This window comes from Macaca nemestrina, chromosome 1 (genome assembly GCF_043159975.1).
Source record: "Macaca nemestrina isolate mMacNem1 chromosome 1, mMacNem.hap1, whole genome shotgun sequence".
NCBI lineage: Eukaryota > Metazoa > Chordata > Mammalia > Primates > Cercopithecidae > Macaca > Macaca nemestrina.
In genome coordinates this window covers 113415684-113439011 of record NC_092125.1, presented here as the reverse complement: position 1 = coordinate 113439011, position 23328 = coordinate 113415684, and the positions used below count along the sequence as shown (strand labels likewise).

General features: G+C 41.1%; 1 long non-coding RNA gene across 2 annotated transcripts; it reads right to left on the bottom strand.

The window, feature by feature from the left end:
• Window positions 1-718: 718 nt before the first annotated feature.
• LOC139356731 (uncharacterized) lies at window positions 719-4233 on the bottom strand. Of its 2 annotated transcripts, none has more exons than XR_011609095.1 (3): window positions 3952-4233; window positions 2979-3132; window positions 719-975 (listed from the first exon to the last, which is right to left on the bottom strand). It is a non-coding gene; the product is annotated as an uncharacterized lncRNA (long non-coding RNA). The 2 variants fall into 2 exon arrangements; XR_011609096.1 differs by having other exon boundaries at window positions 719-938.
• Window positions 4234-23328: the final 19095 nt, after the last annotated feature.

The following is a 23328-nucleotide window of genomic DNA, read 5'->3' as shown; positions in this document are numbered from 1 at the left end:
TTGCAATGTCTGAATACATTATTGGTTGTCACAACTAGGTGGTAGTGGTGGTGAGGCTACTACTGGCCTCTAGTGGGCAGAGGTCAGGGTTGCTGCTAATCATTCCACGGTCCACAGGGCAGCTTTCCAAAGAATTTGCTAGCCGCAAATACCAACAGGTCTGAGATTAAGAAACCCTGTTCTAGATGAATATACACCAAACTCTTAACAGTGGTTATCTCCAAGAGTTGAATTACACTTTTCCTAAATTTTAATCTTTTTGCATTTCTTGTAACGAGCTTATTATAATCAGGAAAAAATGTGAAAAACTATAAACAGTTGGAAGAGCTTGCACATAAAAAAAAATTTCTAATCAAATTACACGGAAGATGAGCAGATAGGGAGAGAGCAGTGCCACAGAATCTAGGAGAGGAGAGACGTCCCCTCCCAGGGACACCCAGTTGGGAGAGAACTCAAGTAAGAATCAGCCTTTCATTCAAACGGAGGAGTTTCCTCCTGAGAGCACATCTCACCGATAGCCAGTTCTTTCCTAGTCTCACCGGGCAGTGCTCTGTCTTCGGAGATTACGAGTGGTTGAAGGGGTAGAGAGGCCAGGTGTGGAAGCTTGTGCCCTGTCTGAACATCACACCCAGAGTCCAGGGGTTTGGAGAATGTAACTGTTAGGTGTTTAATAGAACATAAAAGTACACGTGAAATAGAAGTCATAGCGCTATTTATTCTTCCACGGGGCAAATTTCCCTTTTTAATTTTTCTGTAGTTGTTTTGTTACACTGGAGTCTCTTGACCGCCATCTGGTGGACAGATTTCCATCACCCAATCGGATGGTCAGCCTTCCCCACAAACGTTTTAGTCACACTGTGTCACTGTCTGGCAGGATCATGTCTTGTCTTCAATTCCCCAGCACTTTGTGCAGTTGACACATTATGGGTAACCAGAGTCTGTTTGTTGAAGTAGTAAACATTGGTCCATTAGAAGCTGTGAGTGAATAGTGAAGTCATGTATGAACTGGCATTGGGAAGGAGGAACTGAAAACCAGGAATAAGCTGTCCTGATTGCGAAGGGTGAGTGCAATGCCGGACTGAGGAATGAAACCAACTCCAGGCCAAAGAGCGTTGAAGATTCCCAACAGGCTCCCCAAGGACACACAGGGAGCCCAGTAGAATTTTCCTGGAGCCTACTGAACTTCTGCTCGGAGTGGACTCGGCCCTCTGCCCAGATGAGGTGCCATGAGGTACACAAAGGCTCTAATATGTAATTTGACACTTCCCTGGGTAAAATAGAAAGTACAGTGGCCAGACCCCAAAGTAAACTTAGGTACTTCCTCTTTACCCCTTTTTCTCTGCTTTAAAAAAATCTCAGCGCTTCTTTCCTGCCTTTCAGCTCTGCTCCTCTCAATTCCGCAATAACACAAATCCCTGGTCTCCTAAGAGTGGGCCCCAGGAGAGTCTGCAAACTCATCACCTTCTAACGGGGACTGCTGTCACTGAGTGGTCCCAAGTGGGCACTAGAGGCCAGTGTTGCAATGTTTTCAGACTTTTCAAAAGAAACAGAAATCTTTATTATCTTGTGAAATCCCTTAATTTGGAGCCAATACTGGCTCCAATTACTTTTGAAACACTCCATGGGCCAAAAAGCACTTGTGTTTATGGCCAACAATTAGTGACCCATCAAAGAGGCTCCCTGGACTGAGTGTGGTGGCTGATGCCTGTAATCCCAGCACCTTGGGAGGCCAAAGTAGGAGGATTACTTGAGCCCAGGACTTTGGTACCAGCCTGGGCAACATAGCAAGACCCCGTCTTTACAAAATTTAAAAAATTAGCTGGGTGTAGTGGCATGGCTCTGCAGTCCCAGCTTCTTGGGAGGCTGAGGTGAGAGGATTGGTTAACCCAGAAGGTTGAGGCTTCAGTGAGCTGTATTCTTGGCACCGCACTCCAGTGTAAGTGATAGAATGAGACTCTGTCTCAAGAATTTTAAAAAGTAAAAAATTAAAAACAGATTTCTAAGCTTCTTCCCAATGTTTCTGCCACACTGTGACTCTGACCTCTGCCCACATTTCTACATGGCTAATTTTTAAATCGGGTCAATTGCTGATCCTAGGTCAGCAGGAACCACAGGGTCAGGAGTGTTCTTTCTTTGAAGTTTCAGATTCATCAGTTTATCTTTAGGAAAAAGAACGAAACTTCTCTTTAGGTAAGGTATCTACCAGAGCAGCCCCCACTCCCACCCGAAAGTCACCTGAATACAGCTACTTCCTGTGCTTCTTTCTGCTACAAATCTCTGCTGCATGTTTTGTTTTATGCATCAAAACTAGATCGACCTCTGCATTCTGATCATTTCCCCATGGTGTTGTCTTTTTCCAAACTTTCTGTTTTCATTAACTTAAAAAGTCTATGATGCTCTCAAACTGATTAAACTCATTCCAATCAAGCACTACATGCTGAAGGTAGTGAATCGCATTGCCAGTTGGGCTTTAAAAAGAACAGGTTTGAATGTACATCCTAATGTATTATATAATAGATTGTGAATATGGGTTGTGTTGAATCTATAATTATGAGGGATTTAATACATTGGGGTCTACATTCAACCCCGATATACACATACTTATATATATGTAAAATGTTTGGCCCCTTAACTTAGCCTTGCTGACAGTTATGGGAAAGTTTCTAGAGTTGTCAGACACAAGCTCCTATGAGAATCTGATCTAAGCAACTCAGCCTTCCCTCAAGAAAAAAACACTCATAAGCAAACAGTTTCCCAAAGTCTGTGCATAGACCCTTAGGCATACCTGGGCCCCAGGTAAGAACTCCTGTTATATCAGTGAGGGGCAAGGCAACTGCTCAGAGCCTATAGGTCTCGTTTGATTTGAAGGTGGCTTGTTGACCATAAGCTCTTTCTCAGTACATCACACCTTCCAGTAGAACTGAACCAAAACTCTAAGATACCCTTTTTATGCTCCCTTGGGAATTTAGGGCCCTTACCATGTATAGCTTCTCTGGGGTGGTTTCCGATGCTCATCAATTCTCTGATATCAACTGGGTATGTTACCAGTGGAAGATATCCCAGTTATCAGTGGCAAATTCATATATCTCTGCAGCAACCTCAATTCTTGCCTCCTCAGAAGAAAGAATTCAACTGAGGGGCATAAGGCAGGAAAAAGATAGAGGCAAGTTTCATTGTAGGAGTGGAAGTTCATTAAAAAGCTTTAGAGCAGGAAAGGAAAGAAAGTGCTTTTGGAAGAGATGCAAGTGGGCACTGAGAAGGTCGAGTGCCCCGTTTAACAATCATCCTAGGACTTTATAGGCCAGCAAACTCTGGCGTCTTGCACCCCCTTTCCATGATTCTTCCCTTAGGTTGGGTTGCCTGCATGCACAGTGCCCTCCTTACCCTTGGGAAGTGAGCACATGCAGTGTGTTTAGGAAGTTGTACGCATGCCCGTCTGAGGCTTTCTTCCCTTCTCCTGTGGAGTGCCCCCAGAAGGTCATACTCCACCATTTTGTCTCTTAATGCGCATGCCTGGGAAGTTGCCTCTCTTGGCGTCTGCAGTCAGTCAACACTTTAGTGCAACGGTTGTGGACCATCAAGAAATGACCTCTCTCCAGAGGCTGGCTGCCAGTTTATCACTTAGAGAGACAACGTGATAATCATCAAACCGTCACCTGACATTCCTGGTGGGTGGAGGAGAGCCGTTTCCTGCCCCAGTCACACCTGTCTAACTACTTACAACAAGTATCCAAAAATTGAATTATGACACTATCTGGAGTTAGTGCAGATCCCACAGATTAAGGGCTCAGTCCTATCAGACTTCCCTCACCTCAAATGTCAATCTCATCTGGGCCAGGCCACCCATAGTTCTGACCTACCAGCTATAAATCAAGGATTCCCAGGATCCCCTCCTCAAGTTCAATAATTGGCTAGAAGAGCTCACAGAACTCAGAAAAACAGTTTACTTACATTTACTGACTTATTATAAAGGATACAACTCAAGAACAGCCAAATGGAAGAGATGCAGAGGGCAAGGTATGGGGGGGTAGGATGAGGGTGGCACAGAGCTTCAATGCCTCTCTGGGTGTGTCACCTCCCAGCACCTAGTAGCTCTCTGAATCTGTTGTTCAAGAGTTTATAGAGCTCAAAGCTGTATAATACCACTTCCTAGAGGTCAGAGGGTGGGGCTGAAAGTTCCAACCTTCCAATCACTTGGTCTTTTTAGTGACCATCCTGTTCTGAAGCTATCTAGGGACCCCATCTTAAGTTACCTTGTTAACACAAGCTTCAGTGTGATCTCACAGGGCTCATTATGAATAACAAAAGGTAATCCCATCAGTCATGAAATTCAAAGCATTTTAGGAGCTCTGTGCCAGGAACCCAGGAAGAAGACCAAATACATTTTTACAATGATCTCACGGCCGGGTGCGGTGGCTCAAGCCTGTAATCCCAGCACTTTGGGAGGCCGAGACGGGCGGATCACGAGGTCAGGAGATCGAGACCATCCTGACTAACACGGTGAAACCCCGTCTCTACTAAAAATACAAAAAACTAGCCGGGCGAGGTGGCGGGCGCCTGTAGTCCCAGCTACTCCGGAGGCTGAGGCAGGAGAATGGCGCAAACCCGGGAGGCGGAGCTTGCAGTGAGCTGAGATCCGGCCACTGCACTCCAGCCCGGGCTACAGAGCAAGACTCCGTCTCAAAAAAAACAAAAACAAAAAAAAATGATCTCACAGCTTCTCTGTGCTTACTAAGATTATAGCTGATCACTCAGTGTTCCCACCTCTAACTTTTTGCTTGATTGCCATCTTCTCCATTCATCCGTATTTCTCTGTCTTCAACTGGATTAGGACTGGGCTTAGGGTCAGAACCAGGGTTCTTTTGGCATTGGTGATGGATCAACCAAGAGAAGGCTAAAACCTCCAAACCTGATCATTCTATCAAGTTGGGACTGACTCCAGTAGTAAGTAACACAACGATGTCCAGGGAGAAGCAGGAAATAAATATCCAGGCATGTGGGCAGTGCAGAGCCCCCAGAAAGCCAAGCAGGATAGCAGGTGGCATTAGAGATGGCTAGAAGCAGGAACCTAGCCAGACGACTGCAGTTCAAGGCCAGGACTTTAATCTCTGGAATTGGGAAGAGCAAGACAGGAAATAGAGTATGAAGCCAGGAGTCAAGGTAGGAAATTGACACAAGGGAAAAGCAGGCACCCAGTTACCAATGTTGTGGTACAAGCATTGTATTTAAGATAAGGAAGATGGGCACGGTGGCAAATGCCTGTAACCCCAGCTACATGGGAGGCTGAGGTAGGAAGATTGCTTGAGCCCAGGAGTTCAAAACCAGCCTGTGCAACACAGTGCAAACCCATCTCGATAAATGAATAAATACACAAATAAAATTTAAAATAACACAAGGAAATAATCCAGAAACAAGTACATCTAAGCTGAGCTAGCAATAAGGTGGCTTGATTCCAAGTCAATGAGCTTTGACCCTATAGTTCTTAACACACTTCTTAGGGATCAATTCATCTCTGAATCAAGATGAGCTGAACCTGCAAATGGGGACCAAATGGATCTAGTAGGGGGTTTTAGAGGTCTTCATGTGGTAGAGAGCCAGGTGGGAAACAAGAGGGATGCCATCAGCATCCTCATCTTTGGTAATTTTTAAATAACAATTAATATGAGAAGTCAGTGCTGAATATTTCCTGGGCCAGAGGCAGATAGTCCAGGGATATTTTCCTGTTTACCTTAAAGCAAGTAGAAAGACAACAGAGTATTGTGGTTATAACTGAATTTGTTTTGAGACAGAGTCTCCCTCTATCGCCTCGGCTGGAGTGCAGTGGTGCAATCTCAGCTCACTGCAAGCTCCGCCTCCTGGGTTCTCGCCATTCTCCTGCCTCAGCCTCCTGAGTAGCTGGGACTACAGGCACCCACCACCATGCCCAACTAATTTTTTGTATTTTTAGTAGAGACAGGGTTTCACTGTGTTAGCCAGGATGGTCTCAATCTCCTGGCCTCGTGATCCACCCACCTCGGCCTCCCAAAGTGCTGGGATTACAGGCGTGAGCCACTGTGCCTGACCCCAATTTTTTAAGTACTATATTTGATTAGTAAATAATATAAACCACTGATACCTGGACATGAATGTAGCCATAAAATGACCTTAAATATATAGCATCATCCTAGCAGTCAGGGATGGGCAATAAGAACAGATATTGTAGCCCAGAAAACTGGTGAGCCTTGTGGAAGACAGACCACCATCCTTTCTTTTCCCCTAGGGAAAGTTAATGTCTCTTTCAACAATGTTCCACAACACACATGAAATACTTTGGATACCTAGTTATTTCTGTATGTTTCCTCAGAACATTTACTTTGTGGAGCTGTTTATCCCCAGCATCTAACAGAATGTCAGGCCCAGAAATATGGGTTGGATGAATGAATGAATAAATGCCCAGTGAATGAATGAATGGTCAGGGAATTCTTTTCTGAGACTTCATCTAAATAGGACTGGCTATAAACACATGGCATCTCTAAAGGTTATGAGAGCCTTTCCTTCCCTCTGAGTGAAGAGATTCACGTTAGTTGTTCATCAAGGTTAAGTCACTGGTGAGCCAGGGCTTCAAGACACACTGGAAATGATATGTAATAAATTCTAAGCTTTGCTTACTCACAATGTCCCTGCTGGCCAATGAAAAGTTTCCTTTATTCGATGCATCAGATTTATTTCTATAAAAAGGGCCATAATCAAACTCCAGGAGAATGGTAAATTGCTGCTGAGATGATATACAGGATACAAAAAAATATAAAAATAAGCCTTTGTTGAACCCCAAAATATTCTTTGTAATAGATCTATGTTTATTGTAGAACACGAGAGATCCCAATGTCTTATTCTTCCTGTTCTTGTAATGCCTATGCTATGAGAGCAGAAAACAGAAGGAATCAATTATTCAGTAATTACAGAACAAATAACTGGAGGATTGCATTCTGTATCACATTTGGTTCTATTAAAACAATGAGGCTGGGCACGGTGGCTCACACCTATAATCCTGGGAGGCAGAGGCAGGAGGATCCCTGGAGCACAAAAATTCAAGACCAGTCTGGGCAACATGGTGAGACTCTGTCTCTACAAAAAAAAAAAAAAAAAAAAAAAAAAAAAAAAAAAAACTTAAAAAATTAGCTGGGCATGGTGGTGCACCTCTGTGGTCCCAGCTACTCAGGAGGCTTACTTGAGCCCTGGAGGTCGAGGCTGCAGTGAGCTGCAAAAAGCAATGATAACATGTACACAAATCAAAACAAAAGAAAAAATTATCTATAATGCTACCATCTTACAATGTTTTAAATTTTTTTCTTCAAGACAGGGTTTCACTCTGTCACCCAAGCTGGAGTGCAGTGGTACAATCACAGCTCACAGCAGCCTCAGTCTCCTGGGTTCAAATGATCCTCCTGCCTCAGCTTCCCGAGTAGCTGGGACTATAGGCTCATGCTCCCATACTGGCTAACTTTTTTATTTTTTGCAGATGAGGTCTCACTATGTTGTGCAGGCTGGTCTTGAGCTCCTGGCCTCAAGCAGTCCTCCAGTCTGTCCTTCCAAAATGTTGGGATTATAGGCATGAGCTACTGCACCTGGCCTGTTTTAATTTTTATATGGTCTGTTTTACGCTTTATGTTTGTCTGTATTTTTCAAACACATAATGAAAAGAACTCATGCACGCAAAACACGCACAGACTGCTTTTATGTGTATACGGGCTAGGCCAGCCTGGTGGTAGACATCAGGTCACACTAGCAGTAATCAGACAATGTTTCTCTGATTCTAGCCCTACTCATTCTGCAGAAATTCCAGTTCTCCTCACATCCTTCCTAACTAGTTTTTGAATTCTCAGGAACTAATCCTCTCAGCTATCATGTGTCATCTCTGATTTTCCTCTCCTTTTTAGCATCTCCCTTTCAGCATGTCTCCTGTTGCTGGTGCTGCTGCAGAAACTTCAAAAGCTGCCCGGTTCCTCTGCCCTAGTGTTATGCCCTCTTCCATTCTTCTTCCAGCAGCCAGCAAAGGCTGGTTTGACTCCTTGATTAGCTTGCTTGTGATCAGCAAGTCCACTGTGTTGGAATCAGGGACATGAGCTATCAAGCAGTGCAAATGTGGAGATTTTAATGGAACTGCCCTTGTGGTTTTTACAGGCTTTTTATTGCAGCCCATACTCCTTTGAGCATCTGTGAGTCCACAGTTTGAGGGAGAGAAAATTAAATGGCTAACAGTCTTTTTAGGACCACCTATTTCTTTTTTTTTTTTTTTGCTGATTCTATTCCTAAGCTGAGGTTGTAATACTTGAGTCTCTTTTCCTTATAATGAATTTTTGCTCAGTAGGTTCCTCAGTACCACATGCAAACATATGCCAGGTAGGTCTCTTCAGACAGGCCTAAATATGCTCAAAGTCTTGCGTGAACGCAGTTTGAGGTGTCTGGGCATCCTAATACAATAGCAAAGATAGAATTCTGAGTTTTGCTTTGTTCATTTCCCATTGTGAGTGTGTTTGCAGGTCACTAGAGAGTTCTCATAATTATTAACTAAGTGGTTATATAATAAATATTATATAGGATGGGCATGCCATAATTTACCTAATTGTTCTCTTAATTTGCACATTTATGTTATCACTGATTTATCTCTAGTTAAATAATGTGAGTTGAGCAAGGACAAATTAGGTGGTCTTGATTGTGTGTTTTATTTTGGAGACATATATATTAGTTAAGGGAATTCTTGGTTCTGTAACCCCCCACATTTCAAGAGCACAAAACTCTAACCATTTATTTATCAGCCATATACCAGTCCAGTGTGGGGCTTTTTATCAGCAATGTTGGGGAGAGCTCTGCCCCACACATTCATTAAGAGACCCAGGGGATGGGGGCACCACCATCATCAGCACATGGTTTTCAAGGTCTCTCCAGGCACCATAAATAGCCAGCAGATAAGTAGGAGAGACAGGTTTGTGTGAGAGTTTTTTAAGTTAAATTCACCCATTTTAATGGTACAGTTTGATTTACTTTTGCTAATTGTGTATAGTTGTATAACCACCGTGAAAATAAAAATATAGGCTTTCTAACATCCTAAAAATTTCCTGTTGCCTTTTTACATCTGATCCCCTCTTACAAATCCCTAGCGCCAGACAACTTTCTGTCAATACAGATAAACTTTGCCTCTTCTCTAATCTCATACAAATGGAACATAAGATGTATTATTTTGTGTTATGCTTCCTTTGTTTAGCATAATCCATGTTGATTATTGTATTAGTTTTTCATTGATTTTTGTTGCTGTGTAGTATTTCATCGTATGGATACACAATGATTTGTTTATTCATTCACTGTTTTTTGATGTTCGGATAAGCCCTAGGTATTAGCTATTATGAATAATGGTGCTGTGATTTGCATATATGCCCTTTTGTGTACATATACTTTAACTTCTCTCATATCTACAAGTGGAATTACTGGGTCGTATGACAAGTGGATATTTAACTTCGTAAGATACTGCCCTACTATTTACCAAAATTGCTGACCATCTTGCACTGTCACCAGCAATATCTGGGAGTTCCAGTTGTTCCAAATTTTGTCAATGCTTGTCATTGTCAGTGTTGTTAATTTTAGCCATATCAGTGTATGTGTAGTAGAATCTTATTTCTCATTTGCATGATCCTAACTAGTGAGGTGAGCATCTTTTCACATGTTTATTGGCTATTTGTATATTTTATTCTGTGACATGCCTGTTCAAATATTTTGCCCATTTCAAAAATAGGGTTGTCTGTCTTATTACTGAGTTGTAAGAGTTCTTTAAATATTTTGGATATGAGCAAAGAGTGTACTCTTCTCTATCTAGTACTTTGCAGTACATTCATTATTGCTTTTTGCCTTATGTCCAGATTTGATAGGTGTTTTGTATGAAGGAGTTGGTCTTGCAGAATCTTACTGTATCATTACAGGAAATGTAAACTATGACAGAGGTTTTAAGAGCCAGGACTAGAATTGGCCCTCATCAGTTCTGCTTATACCCTATTGGCTAGAATTTAGTCATGTGACAATACCTAACACCAAGGAAGGGTAGAAAATGTGATCTATCTGTGCCCACAGGGTAGTGTGCCCTGGAGAGGAACAGGGTTAGTGATCAGCCAGCACTATCAGCTAGAAGGAAGCTAGCAGGGCCTAGAAGGACCTAGAAGGAACATGGAGTGGCAGAAGTTTTGACCCAGGGACATGGTAACTATTTCTAGATCCCTTCCATGATGAACAATTATGGTACCTATCATATGCTAGACACTGAGCCATAATAACTAAGGCTAGCATTTATTGAGCACTTACTATGTGTGAAGCATATATAGACTCTATAAATGTTTACTGACTGTTGAATGGACCTGATTTCTTGGAGTGGCCTGGGGAAGACTACCCGCTATATGTGTTTAATGATATCTCCAGATCTTGCCAGCCCAGCAGAAGCAGGGTTGTGAGTAATGAGGCTGCTTGCCAAGCACTGCCAGTTCCCCTGAGGGAAGGGATCACTGGAGAAACAGAGCATTACTGATGTCCTCCAAACTTCAACAAACCAGTTTTTCCACTCTCTGGGTAATTATTTATGGACTCCAGGGTTTGGGTAAGATGCTAACTTGCAAGCTCTCTCTTTGTCTCTGCTCTGCTTCTACACCAAACTCATGACTATTTACAGCATTCCATTCTAGAGCTGTTCACAAACCAATGCTTCTGATTTTTTAGTGAATTTCCTACTTCCCTCAATGGCGCTGCCAGATTTATTGGTAATAGTTCTTTGAGTATTAAGTGGATTGAAAATGCTGCCTATGTTATCATTTCTCTGTTGAAAGCAGCTAGACACAAAACATACATAATAACAGCTAGCCCTTGTTGGGCACTGGTGCACACAAATTGCCTTCACGTACATAATTCTATTTGGTCTACCCCCTCACATGATTCATTTGGAGGACCAGTGGTAGAGCTATTTCACTTGTTCACATGCTTATTAGAGTAATATGTTCAAAGTTAATTGCTCTTTTTCCCCATCCTACTCTTGTTACAAAGGTAATTGACATTGAAATGGTCAAAAGACGTTCAGTAGGGATGGCCAGTAAGAGAAGTAAAAGGACCACACAATACAAATAGGATAAAAAGTTCCTCAATATATAATAATCGAATGACTGTAAACACATCCACACCTGGAATCTCTCTTACATATCATAAATGAAACCTCACCACCTTATTGTACAATCTATTCCTTCACTGCTGCACTTTTTTTCCCCCTGATTGTGCATACTCCTTTGCACAGCTCTTCTTGACCAGGCTGATGTCCATTATCTTGTATGGACATCATCACTACTCCCTTATAACCTATACTCTGAAATTACTAATCTTATTGCAGTTTCCTGGATATGTTATGGCTTGTCATGTTTTGATCCTTTTAGGCATCTCATTCCCTCTGCACAAAGCCTGATTTACTTACTAGATTGCTCCAGTGGTCCCTGGCATTGGAAGCTTCCTCAGCCCAGCCCTGCCTCCCAGCCAATCTGATTTCTGTTAGAGCATCTGGGAGCACCCTCCTCCAAAGCCCTTTTACATTCTTTTGTGATAATGTTTATTTACATGACTATGTGACCCTCCTACTGTGAGCTCCTTAAGGATGTAGATTTTTTTTTCTTATTTGCATAATTTCTGGACTATTTCCATTGAACAATTAGTGTGAATAAACAAATAGTTAAATAAATGTTCATACCACACACTTCAACTCTTTCATTTGTTTGACTTGCATTCGATGTATATTTTATAATCTTGTTTAGCTGGACGAAGCAAGAAGAGACACTGTAGCAAAGGAAAGATCAATACAGAAAATGACTGCAAGAAAAACAGGTTCAATGACAATGGTGTATAATAATAGAAAAAATGGTCATCTTTGAGTATGTTTGCCTTCTTTATATCAAGCATATACTCTTCAAACTTATACAGAAGAATAAATGATGAATGGGTGTGGAATCATGTCTCTTAGTCCTCATTACTGTATAATAATAACAAATAACAGTTGTTTAGGAACTGTGTTTTCATAGCATTTTCACATCCATTTTATTTTTCAGGACATGTTTACAACAACTCTATTTTTCAGATGAAGACATTGAGACACATAGAGGAGAAGCGATTGATCAAAGATCATATAGCCACTGTGGCCTAACTGAATGGATAACATCTCAGTCTGTAAGTCAACATGGAGTCAAGTCATTGGGATGGCTTCTGATTACTAGATTGCTAATTTATACCTTACCTGCCAATCTAATTTCCTTAGAGTCCCTGTTTGCCCTCTGCAGAATAAAAAACATATTGCTTACTATATAGATTATACATTGTCTAATAACTGGTTATAGTTGAAGCAAGTTACCAATGAATATGTAATCTTGGATTTGATTCTAGAATTTACCCATTAGTTTGTCTTTTCTTTGCCTATTAATAGCCTGAGCCCCCTGTCAATCTCTACATTAAAAGCTTCTCCATAGCCTACTCTTTCAAACTACTCCCCTTTCTTTCCTTTTTCAACAGGCACACTAGGGTCCTTCTCTTCACTTCCACCAACCTCCTATGCACATTGTTGCTTCCACACCTGTGCTCAGAACCCCCTGGACCAGTTCATCCCGCTTCACTGCCTGTTCTAGTCTATCCTTCTTAAGGCTTAGCTCATAGAGCCTTCCAGGAATGCTAGCCCCCAGTGATCTAGCCCTCCTCTGAACTAACCAGCTGACATGTGGCCCATTCCACTTTGTTGATGCTTGATAATACTGATCGTAGTAACACTGTGCCTTGTTCCAGTTTTTACATTCTCAGCATTCTTTACAGCCCATGGCAATAAATGTCTGTCAAATGAAAGAACAGGTATTGTGTTTTTATTTAAATATTCTAATGCCAGAATCAGCTTCAACTGTCATTGAGTAGTGTTTTAAGATCATCACAGATCTTGGGCTCTTGGACCTGTAATCCTTAATGGATGAAATGACCCTGCTCTCGATTTGAAAGTGGACTCACTTTATCAGCATTCTAATTTTGATAGTAGAGTTGCACTCTCAGGACATATTCAGAACTTCCCACACTCTTCCCTAAACTTCCCTTTCCTTTTTATCTCTGATTCTTCAAATAGAAGACAAGCTCCTTTGAGAGCAGAGCATGTACTTCATTTACTCTTAGATTTCCCCCGCAACACTACCAATGTTGTACCAACTTTGTATAGAATAAGAATGTAATCAGTGTTTGTTAATTTAAATTAATGGCAGAGTTACACGCAGCTGCAGTGTAGTGGGTTAAGATTGACCTTGGTGTCAAAAGCCCTGCACTCAAGTCCCAGCTCTACCACTTTCTGACTTTGGGCAAGTCATCTTTGTATTTGCTCACATAGATAGCATTCCTGGGACTCTTCATTTCTTTGTGTGGATCTAGATCTCCATTTGGTATCATTTTACTTTGCTGAAGGGCTTCCTTTAAGATTTTTTTAAATAGTGAAAGTATGCTGGTGATTAATTCCTTCAGTATTTGTAGTTGGAAAAAGTTATCTTTATTTTTGAAAGGTGTTTTTGCTGGTTATAGAATACTTGTTGATAGATTTTTTTCCCTTTTCAGTACTTTAAGGATGTTGCTCCACTTTCCTCTGGCTTGCATTGATGAGAAATCTGCAATCATTCTTATCTTTATTCTTCTATATTTAGCATGTTTTTTTGTTTTGTTTTGTTTTGGTTTTGGTCCCTGGCTGCTTTTAAGATTTTTTCTTTGTCGCTGTTTGAATTTTTGTTTTGTTTTTAGCAATTTTATTATGTGATACTTGGTGTCTTTTTTCCTATATTTTATACTCGGGGTTTACTGAGATTCTGAATTTGTTGATTTACAATTTTCAACAAACTTGAAAAACTTTTGGCTATTGTTACTTCAAATTTTTTTTCTCCTACTTTGTCCCCTGACCTCTTTTGGGGACTCCAATTGCATTGATATTAGGCCACTTGATATTTTCCAGCAACTCACTGATCCTCTGTTTACTTTTTCTCATCATTTTTTCGAAGTGTTTCATTTTGGGTCATTTATATTAATATATCTTAAAGTTCACCAGCCTTTTCTTCCATAATGTCTAATCTGCTGTTATCCCCCATCCAGTGATTTTTTTCATCACAGGCATTGTTACTTCCATCTCTAGAAGTTTGAGTCTTTTATATATCTTTCACGTCTGTACTTAACATGTTCAATATTTCTTTTTCTTTTCTTTTTTTTCTTTTTTTTTTTTTTTGAGACAGAGTTCTGCTCTTGTCGCCCAGGCTGGAGCTGGAGTGCAGTGGTGCAATCTTGGCTCACTGCAACCTCCGCCTCCCAGGTTCAAGTGATTCTCCAGCCTCAGCCCCCCGAGTAGCTGGGATTACAGGCGCCCAACACCACAACTGGCTAATTTTTTGTATTTTTAGTAGAGATGGGGTTTTGCCAAGTTGGCTAGGCTGGTCTCGAACCCCTGACCTCATATGATGCACACGCCTCGGCTTCCCAAAGTGCTGGAATTACAGGCCTGAGCCACTGCGCCTGGCCCAATATTCCTTTTAGTATTTTAAATATATGAAATATGGTTATCATAATAGTTTTTATGTTCTTGCCTACTCATTCTGTCATCTGTGTCAAGTTCTGGGTTGATTTCCGTCTATTGATTTTTTTCTCTTCATTATGGGTCACATGTTCCTGCTTCTTTGCATGTTTGGTAAATTTGTTATTATTATTAGTAGTAGTATTATTATTATACTTTAAGTTCTAGGTACATGTGGTGCACAACGTGCAGGTTTGTTACATAGGTATACACGTGCCATGTTGGTTTGCTGCACCCATCAACTCGTCATTTACATTAGGTATTTCTTCTAATGCTATCCCTTCCCCAGGCCCCCACCCCACCAACAGGCCCCAGTGTGTGATGTTCCCTACCCTGTGTCCAAGTGATCTCATTGTTCAATTCCTACCTATGAGTGAGAACATGCGGTGTTTGGTTTTCTGTCCTTGTGATAGTTTGCTGAGAATGATGGTTTCCAGCTTCATCCATGTCCCTGCAAAGGACATGAACTCATCCTTTTTTATGGCTGCATAGTATTCCATGGTGTATATGTGCCACATTTTCTTAATCCAGTCCATCATTGATGGGCATTTGGGTTGGTTCCAAGTCTTTGCTATTGTGAATAGTGTTGCAATAAACATCAATAAACATATGAAGGTATGTGTCTTTATAGTAGCATGATTTATAATCCTTTGGGTATATATTCAGTAATGGGATTGCTGGGTCAAATGGTATTTTTAGTTCTAGATCCTTGAGGGATTTCCACACTGTCTTCCACAATGGTTGAACTTGTTTACACTCCCACCAACAGTGTAAAAGAGTTCCTATTTCTCCACGTCCTCTCCAGCATCTGTTGTTTCCTGACTCTTTAATGATTGCCATTCCAACTGATGTGAGACACGATCTCATTGTGGTTTTGATTTGCATTTCTCTGATGGCCAGTGATGATGAGCATTTTTTCATGTGTCTGTTGGCTACACAGATGTCTTCTTTTGAGAAGTGTCTGTTCATATAATTTGCCCACTTTTTGATGGGGTTGTTTGTTTTTTTCTTGTAAATTTGTTTGAGTTCCTTGTAGACTCTGGATATTAGCCCTTTGTCAGATGGGTAGATTGCAAAGATTTTCTCCCATTCTGTACTTTGCCTGTTCACTCTGATGATAGTTCCTTTTGCTGTGCAGAAGCTCTTTAGTTTAATTAGATCCCATTTGTCTATTTTGGCTTTTGTTGCCATTGCTTTGGTGTTTTAGTCATGAAGTGCTTGCCCATGCTTATGTCCTGAATGGTATTGCCTAGGTTTTCTTCTAGGGTTTTTAATGGTTTTAGGTCTAACATTTAAGTCTTTAATCCTGAATTAATTTTTGTATAAGGTGTAAGGAAGGGATCCAGTTGCAGCTTTCTACATATGGCTAGCCAGTTTTCCTCGCACTGTTTGTTAAGTAGGGAATCCTTTCCCCATTTCTTGTTTTTGTCAGGTTTGTGAAAAATCACATGATTGTAGATGTGTGGTGTTATTTCTGAGGCCTCTGTTCTGTTCCCTTGGTCCATATCTCCATTTTGGTATGCTGTTTTGGTTATTGTAGCCTTGTAGTATAGTTTGAAGGTAGGTAGCGTGATGCCTCCAGCTTTGTTCTTTTGGCTTAAGATTGTCTTGGCAATGCGGGCTCTTTTTCGGTTCCATATGAACTTTAAAGTAGTTTTTTCCAATTCTGTGAAGAAAATCATTTGTAGCTTGATGGGGATGGCATTGAATCTATAAATTACCTCAGGAAGTATGGCTATTTTCACGAGATTGAGTCTTCCTGTCTGTGAGTATGGAACGTTCTTCCATTTGTTTATGTCCTCTTTTATTTTGTTGAGCAGTCGTTTGTAGTTCTCCTTGAAGAAGTCCTTCATATCCCTTGTAAGTTGGATTCCTAGGTATTTTATTCTCTTTGTAGCAATTGTGAATGGGAGTTCATTCATGATTTGGCTCTCTGTTTGTCTGTTATTGGTGTATAGGAATGCTTGTGATTTTTGCACATTGATCTTGTATCACTTTGCTGAAGTTGCTTATCAGCTTAAGGAGATTTTGGGCTGAGAGGATGGGGTTTGCTAAATATACAATCATGTCATCTGCAAACAGAAACAATTTGACTTCCTCTTTTCCTAATTGAATACCCTTTATTTCTTTCTCTTTCCTGATTGCCCTGGCCAGAACTTCCAATTCTATGTTGAATAGGAGTGGTGAGTGAGGGCATCCTTGTCTTGTGCCTGTTTTCAAAGGGAATGCTTCCAGCTTTTGACCATTCAGTATGATATTGGCTGTGGGTTTGTCATAAATAGCTCTTATTATTTTGAGATATGTTCCATCAATACCTAGTTTATTGAGAGTTTTTAACATGAAGGGCTGTTGAATTTTGTTGAAGGCCTTTTCTGCATCTATTGAGATAATCATGTGGTTTTTGTCATTGTTTCTGTTTATGTGATGGATTTTGTTTATTGATTTGTGTATGTTGAACCAGCCTTGCATCCCAGAGATTAAGCTGACTTGATCGTAGTGGATAAGCTTTTTGATGTGCTGCTGGATTCGGTTTGCCAGTATTTTATTGAGGATTTTCACATTGATGTTCATCAGGGATATTTGTCTAAAATTCTCTTTTTTTGTTGTGTCTCTACCAGGCTTTGGTATCAGGATGATGTTGGCCTCATACAATGAGTTAGGGAGGATTCCTTCTTTTTCTTTTGATTGGAATAGTTTCAGAAGGAATCATACCAACTCCTCTTTGTACCTCTGATAGAATGCAGCTGTGAATCCATCTGGTCCTGGCCCTTTGTTGGTTGATAGGCTATTAGTTATTGCCTTAATTTCAGAGCCTGTTATTGGCCTATTCAGAGATTCAACTTCTTCCTGGTTTAGCCTTAGGAGGGTGTATGTGTCCAGGAAATTATTCTTTTTTTTTTTTTTTTTTTTTTTTTTTTTTTTTTTTGAGACAGAGTCTCGTTCTGTCACCCAGGCTGGAGTGCAGTGGCCGGATCACAGCTCACTGCAAGCTCCGCCTCCCGGGTTTATGCCATTCTCCTGCCTCAGCCTCCCGAGTAGCTGGGACTACAGGCACCCGCCACCATGCCTGGCTAATTTTTTGTATTTTTTTAGTAGAGATGGGGTTTCATCGTGTTAGCCAGGATGGTCTCGATCTCCTGACCTCGTAATCTGCCCATCTCGGCCTCCCAAAGTGCTGGGATTACAGGCTTGAGCCACCGCACCTGGCGAATTTATCCATTTCTTCTAGATTTTCTAGTTTATTTGCGTAGAGGTGTTTATAGTATTTTCTGATAGTAGTTTGTATTTCTGTGGGATTGGTGGTGATATCCCCTTTATCATTTTTTTATTGCATCTATTTGATTGTTTTCTGTTTTCTTCTCTATTAGTCTTCCTAGCAGTCTATTAATTTTGTTGATCTTTTCAAAAAAACAGCTCCTGGATTCATTGATTTTTTGAAGGGTCTTTTGTGTCTCTATCTCTTTCAGTTCTGCTCTAATCTTAGTTATTTCTTGCCTTCTGCTAGCTTTTGAATTTGTTTGCTCTTGCTTCTCTAGTTCTTTTAATTGTGATGTTAGGATGTTGATTTTAGATCTCTCCTGCTTTCTCTTGGGGCCATTTAGTGCTATAAATTTCCCTCTACACACTGCCTTAAATGTGTCCCAGAGATTTTGGTATGTTGTGTCTTTGTTCTCATTGGTTTCAAAGAACATCTTTATTTCTGCCTTCATTTCGTTATTTACCCAGTAGTCATTCAGGAGCAAGTTGTTCAGTTTCCATGTAGTTGTGTGGTTTTGAGTGAGTTTCTTAATCCTGAGTTCTAATTTGATTGAGAGACAGTTTGTTGTGATTTCTGTTCTTTTACATTTGCTGAGGAGTGCTTTACTTCCAATTATGTGGTCAATGTTAGAATAAGTGTGATGTGGTGCTGAGAAGAATGTATATTCTGTTGATTTGGAGTAAAGGGTTCTATAGATGTCTATTAGGTCTGCTTGGTGCAGAGTTGGGTTCAAGTCTTGGATATCCTTGTTAATCTTCTGTCTTATTGATCTGCCTAATATTAACAGTGAGGTGTTAAAGTCTCCCATTATTATTGTGTGCGAGTCTAAGTCTCTTTGTAAGCCTCTAAGGACTTGCTTTATGAATCTGGGTGCTCCTGTACTGGGTGCATATATATTTAGGACAGTTGGCTCTTCTTGTTGAATTGATCCCTTTACTGTTATGTAATGGCCTTCTTTGTCTCTTTCGATCTTTGTTGGTTTAAAGTCTGTTTTATCAGAGACTAGGACTGCAACCCCTGCTTTATTTTTGCTTTCCATTTTCTTGGTAGATCTTCCTCCATCTCTTTATTTTGAGCCTATGTGTGTCTTTGCACATGAGATGGGTTGCCTGAATATAGCACACTGATGGGTCTTGACTCTTTATCCAATTTGCCAGTCTGTGTCTTTTAAGAGGGACATTTAGCCTATTTACATTTAAGGTTAATATTGTTATGTGCGAATTTGATCTTGTCATTATGATGTTAGCTGGTTGTTTTGCCCATTAATTGATGCAGTTTCTTCATAGAATTGATGGTCTTTACAATTTTGCATGTGTTTGCAGTGTCTGGTACTGGTTTTTCCTTTCCATGTTTAGTGCTTCCTTCAGGAGCTCTTGTAAGGCAGGCCTGCTGGTGACAGAATCTCTTAGCATTTGCTTGTCTGTAAAGGATTTTATTTCTCCTTCACTTATGAAGCTTAGTTTGGCTGGATATGGAATTCTAGGTTAAATATTTTTTTCTTTAAGAATGTTGAATATTGGCCCCCACTCTCTTCTGGCTTGTAGGGTTTCTGCTGAGAAATCTGCTGTTAGTTTGATGGGCTTCCCTTTTTGGGTAACTCAACCTTTCTCTCTGGCTGCCCTTAACATTTTTTCCTTCATTTCAACCTTGTTGAATCTAACAGTTATGTGTCTTGGGGTTGCTCTTCTCGAGGAGTATCTTTGTGGTGTTCTCTGTATTTCCTGAATTTGAATGTTGGCCTGCCTTGCTAGGTTGGGGAAGTTCTCCTGGATAATATCCTGAAGAGTGTTTTCCAACTTGGTTCCATTCTCCCCATCACTTTCAGGTACACCAATCAAACATAGATTTGGTCTTTTCACATAGTCCCATATTTCTTGGAGGCTTTCTTCGTTTCTTTTTACTCTTTTTTCTCTAACCTTGTCTTCTCACTTTATTTCATTAATTTTATCTTCAATCACTGATACCCTTTCTTCCACTTGATCTAATCAGCTATTGAAGCCTGTGCATGTGTCATGAAGTTCTCATGCCATGGTTTTCAGCTCCATCAGGTCATTTAAGGTCTTCTCTACACTGTTTATTCTAGTTAGTCATTTGTCTAACCTTTTTTCAAGGTTTATTAGCTTCCTTGTGATGGATTCGAACATGCTCCTTTAGCTCAGAGAAGTTTGTGATTACCGACCTTCTGAAGCCTAGTACTGTCAACTTGTCAAAGTCATTCTCCATCCAGCTTGTTGATGCTATTCCTTTCTGTTTGTTAGTTTTCCTTCTAACATTCAGGTCTCTCAGCTACAGGTCTGTTGGAATTTGCTGGAGGTCCACTCTAGACCCCATTTGCCTGGGTATCACCAGCATAGGCTGCAGAACAGCAAATATTGCTGCCTGATCCTTCCTCTGGAAGCTTCATCCTAGAGGGTCACTGTCCTATATGAGGAGTCTGTTGGCCCTTACTGGGAGATGTCTCCCAGTTAAGCTACACGGGGGTCAGGGACCCACTTAAGGAGGCAGTCTGTCCATTCTCAGAGCTCAAACGCCATGCTGGGAGAACCACTGCTCTCTTCAGAGCTGTTAGACAGGGACATTTACATCTGCAGAAGTTGTCTGCTGCCTTTTTTTCAGCTAAGCCCTGCCCACAGAGGTGGAGTCTAGAGGCAGTAGGTCTTGCTGAGCTGCAGTGGGCTCCACCCTGTTCGAGCTTCCTGGCTGCTTTGTTTACTTACTCAAGCCTCAGCAATGTTGGATACCCCTCCCCCAGCCAGGCTGCCACCTCGCAGTAGGATCTCAGTTTGCTGAGATAGTAGTGAGCAAGGCTCCATGGTCTGGCGACCCACTGAGATGGGCATAGGAGAGAATTTCCTTGTCTGCTAGTTGCTAAGACCTTGGGGAAAGCACAGTATTTGGGTGGGAGTGTTCTGTTTTCCCAGGTACAATCTGTCACAGCTTCCCTTGGCTAGGAAAGAGAAATCCCCTGACCCCTTGCACTTCCCAGGTGAGGCAACACCCAGCCCTGCTTCAGCTCACCCTCCATGGGCTGCACCCACTGTCCAACCAGTCCCAATGAGATGAACCAGGTACCTCAGTTGGAAACGCAAAAATCACCCATCTTCTGGGTCAATCACGCTGGGAGCTGCAGACTGGAGCTGTTCCTATTTGGCCATCTTGGAACTTCATGTTTGGTAATTTTAAAAATTGAATTCTATATATTGAGAATTTTACCTTGTTGCATGCTGGCTTTCATTGTGTGTGTGTGTGTGTGTATATATTTATATATTTTTTTATATATATTTATATATATTTTTATATATATATTTATATATTTTATATATATATATATTTTTCTATTCTCAAGTTGTTCTGGGACATGGTCAAGTTAATTGGGAACAATTTGATCCTTTCAGGAATTTCTTTTAAGCTTTTTTAGACGGGAAGTAAGCCATGCTTAGTTTGGAACTAATTTTTCCCTTTTATTGAGGCAAGGCCCAGCGGCCCATAAATTATGAAGGTTTTAGTTTTCAGTCTGGCTGGTGAGAATAGGAATGATTCCTGGCCTGTGTGAGCTTTAGAGATTGCTCCCTCTAATCCTTGCAGGTTTTTCCTTTTCCTCCAGTAGTGTTAACACACGCATGCCATGGCTAGTCTCAGCTAAAAATTCTAAGGGACTCTTCTGCTGATCTCCAGAATTATCTCAACTTTTACCTCTCTTCTCTGCAACATTCTCTGTCACACAGCTTGATTTCCTTAAGTCAGGGAGACCACTGGACTCCACCAGGTTTCCTCATGCCTGCCCTGTAACCTACTCTCTCTATACAGTAAGCTCGGGCAATCATAGGATATACCCTGTGTATTTCTTGTGTCTCAGAGATCACTGTCTTTTGTCACCCAATGACCAGTATCTCCAAAGACCATTGCTTCATGCATTTTGTCCATTGTTTCAATTGTTTCAGGTAGGAGGGTAAACCTGGACTCTGTTACTCTATTTGGCTGGAAGCAGAAATCCTATGCAGTTTCTTTGTGCCCCAATTTTCTTATTTTGAAAATGGTGCTGATAATATCACTCTGTTCTACATTACCAAGTTATTGTTATTTTGTGAAATATATAATTCATACGTAAATATAAGATCTTATTTGAATAAATGGAATATGCATACAAATAAGTGTGAGAGAAGTTATATTAAAATTGTATCAGTCATTTGTACTTTAGGAAGAATGTGTTAGTCAGAGCTTTTACTGAAACAGATTCAAAGTTGGTAGTAGAACTGCAGGTAGCTACCCATTTTTGCCCCAGGCCTTTTCACTCCCCAAAATACAAGTAAGAGATTAGGGCTCCAATACAGAAGAATGAGCCTAGATGATAGTAGGTTGGTCAAGGAATTATTCCAGATTGCCCTAAAATGTAATGTTAAATGTTTTATCAGAAGTCACTGAACAGGACATGGAGCCTGGTTAGAAAAGGATGCTGCCTCTTTGAGGACATGAAGGCTTAGAGAGAGGGCAACTGGGGCCTGAAGGTATGAGAAGGCAACCTAAAAAGAGAGAAGAGTAATTCCAAGATCAAGATAAGGAATGAAGAAGAGAGTTTGCTGTCTGGGAAAGCAGTAAAACTAGAAGAACTTGGAAAAAAGAAAGATTAATGCCTCCAGTACAATCAATGCAAACAATAAATGGGGGCCCGGCGCGGTGGCTCAAGCCTGTAATCCCAGCACTTTGGGAGGCCGAGACGGGCGGATCACGAGGTCAGGAGATCGAAACCATCCTGGCTAACACGGTGAAACCCCGTCTCTATTAAGAAATACAAAAAAAAACAACTAGCCGGGCAAGGTGGCGGGCGCCTGTAGTCCCAGCTACTCGGGAGGCTGAGGCCGGAGAATGGTGTGAACCCGGGAGGCGGAGCTTGCAGTGAGCTGAGATCCGGCCACTGCACTCCAGCCTGGGCGACAGAGCAAGACTCCGTCTCAAAAAAAAAAAAAAAAAAAAACACAATAAATGGGGACTATGAATTTATAACTAATTTCATCCATATATATAATATTTGTATATATATATTTGTATTCTGAAATCTCATGTGTACTGAGCTATAGAAGTATCTTGGACTTGATATGTGTTGAGGAAATCTGACTTTAGAGCCTGGAATTTTTGGGGGTGGGGGCGTGGGATGGTAAAGGTTTTTCAGGAAAGTACGTTTTGCTGCAAGTACCTCTGTTCTCCATAGGTCTTTCTGATTCATCTTGAGGAACGGCAGGAATGGAATGGGAAGAAACTTTCTGGCTGGTGTCTTCTTAGAGATGCTCATTTTGTCTTGAATTCCACTTTCTATGTGCATGGCAATTATCAAAAGAGTGACAGTGCCAGGGCCCTCTTCCAACCCAGTCCTGCCTAAGATTCTAGTGGCATCAAGGGATCAGACTGCATCTTCTCTACGCATTGATGACAGTGATTGAGTCTTCAATGCTGT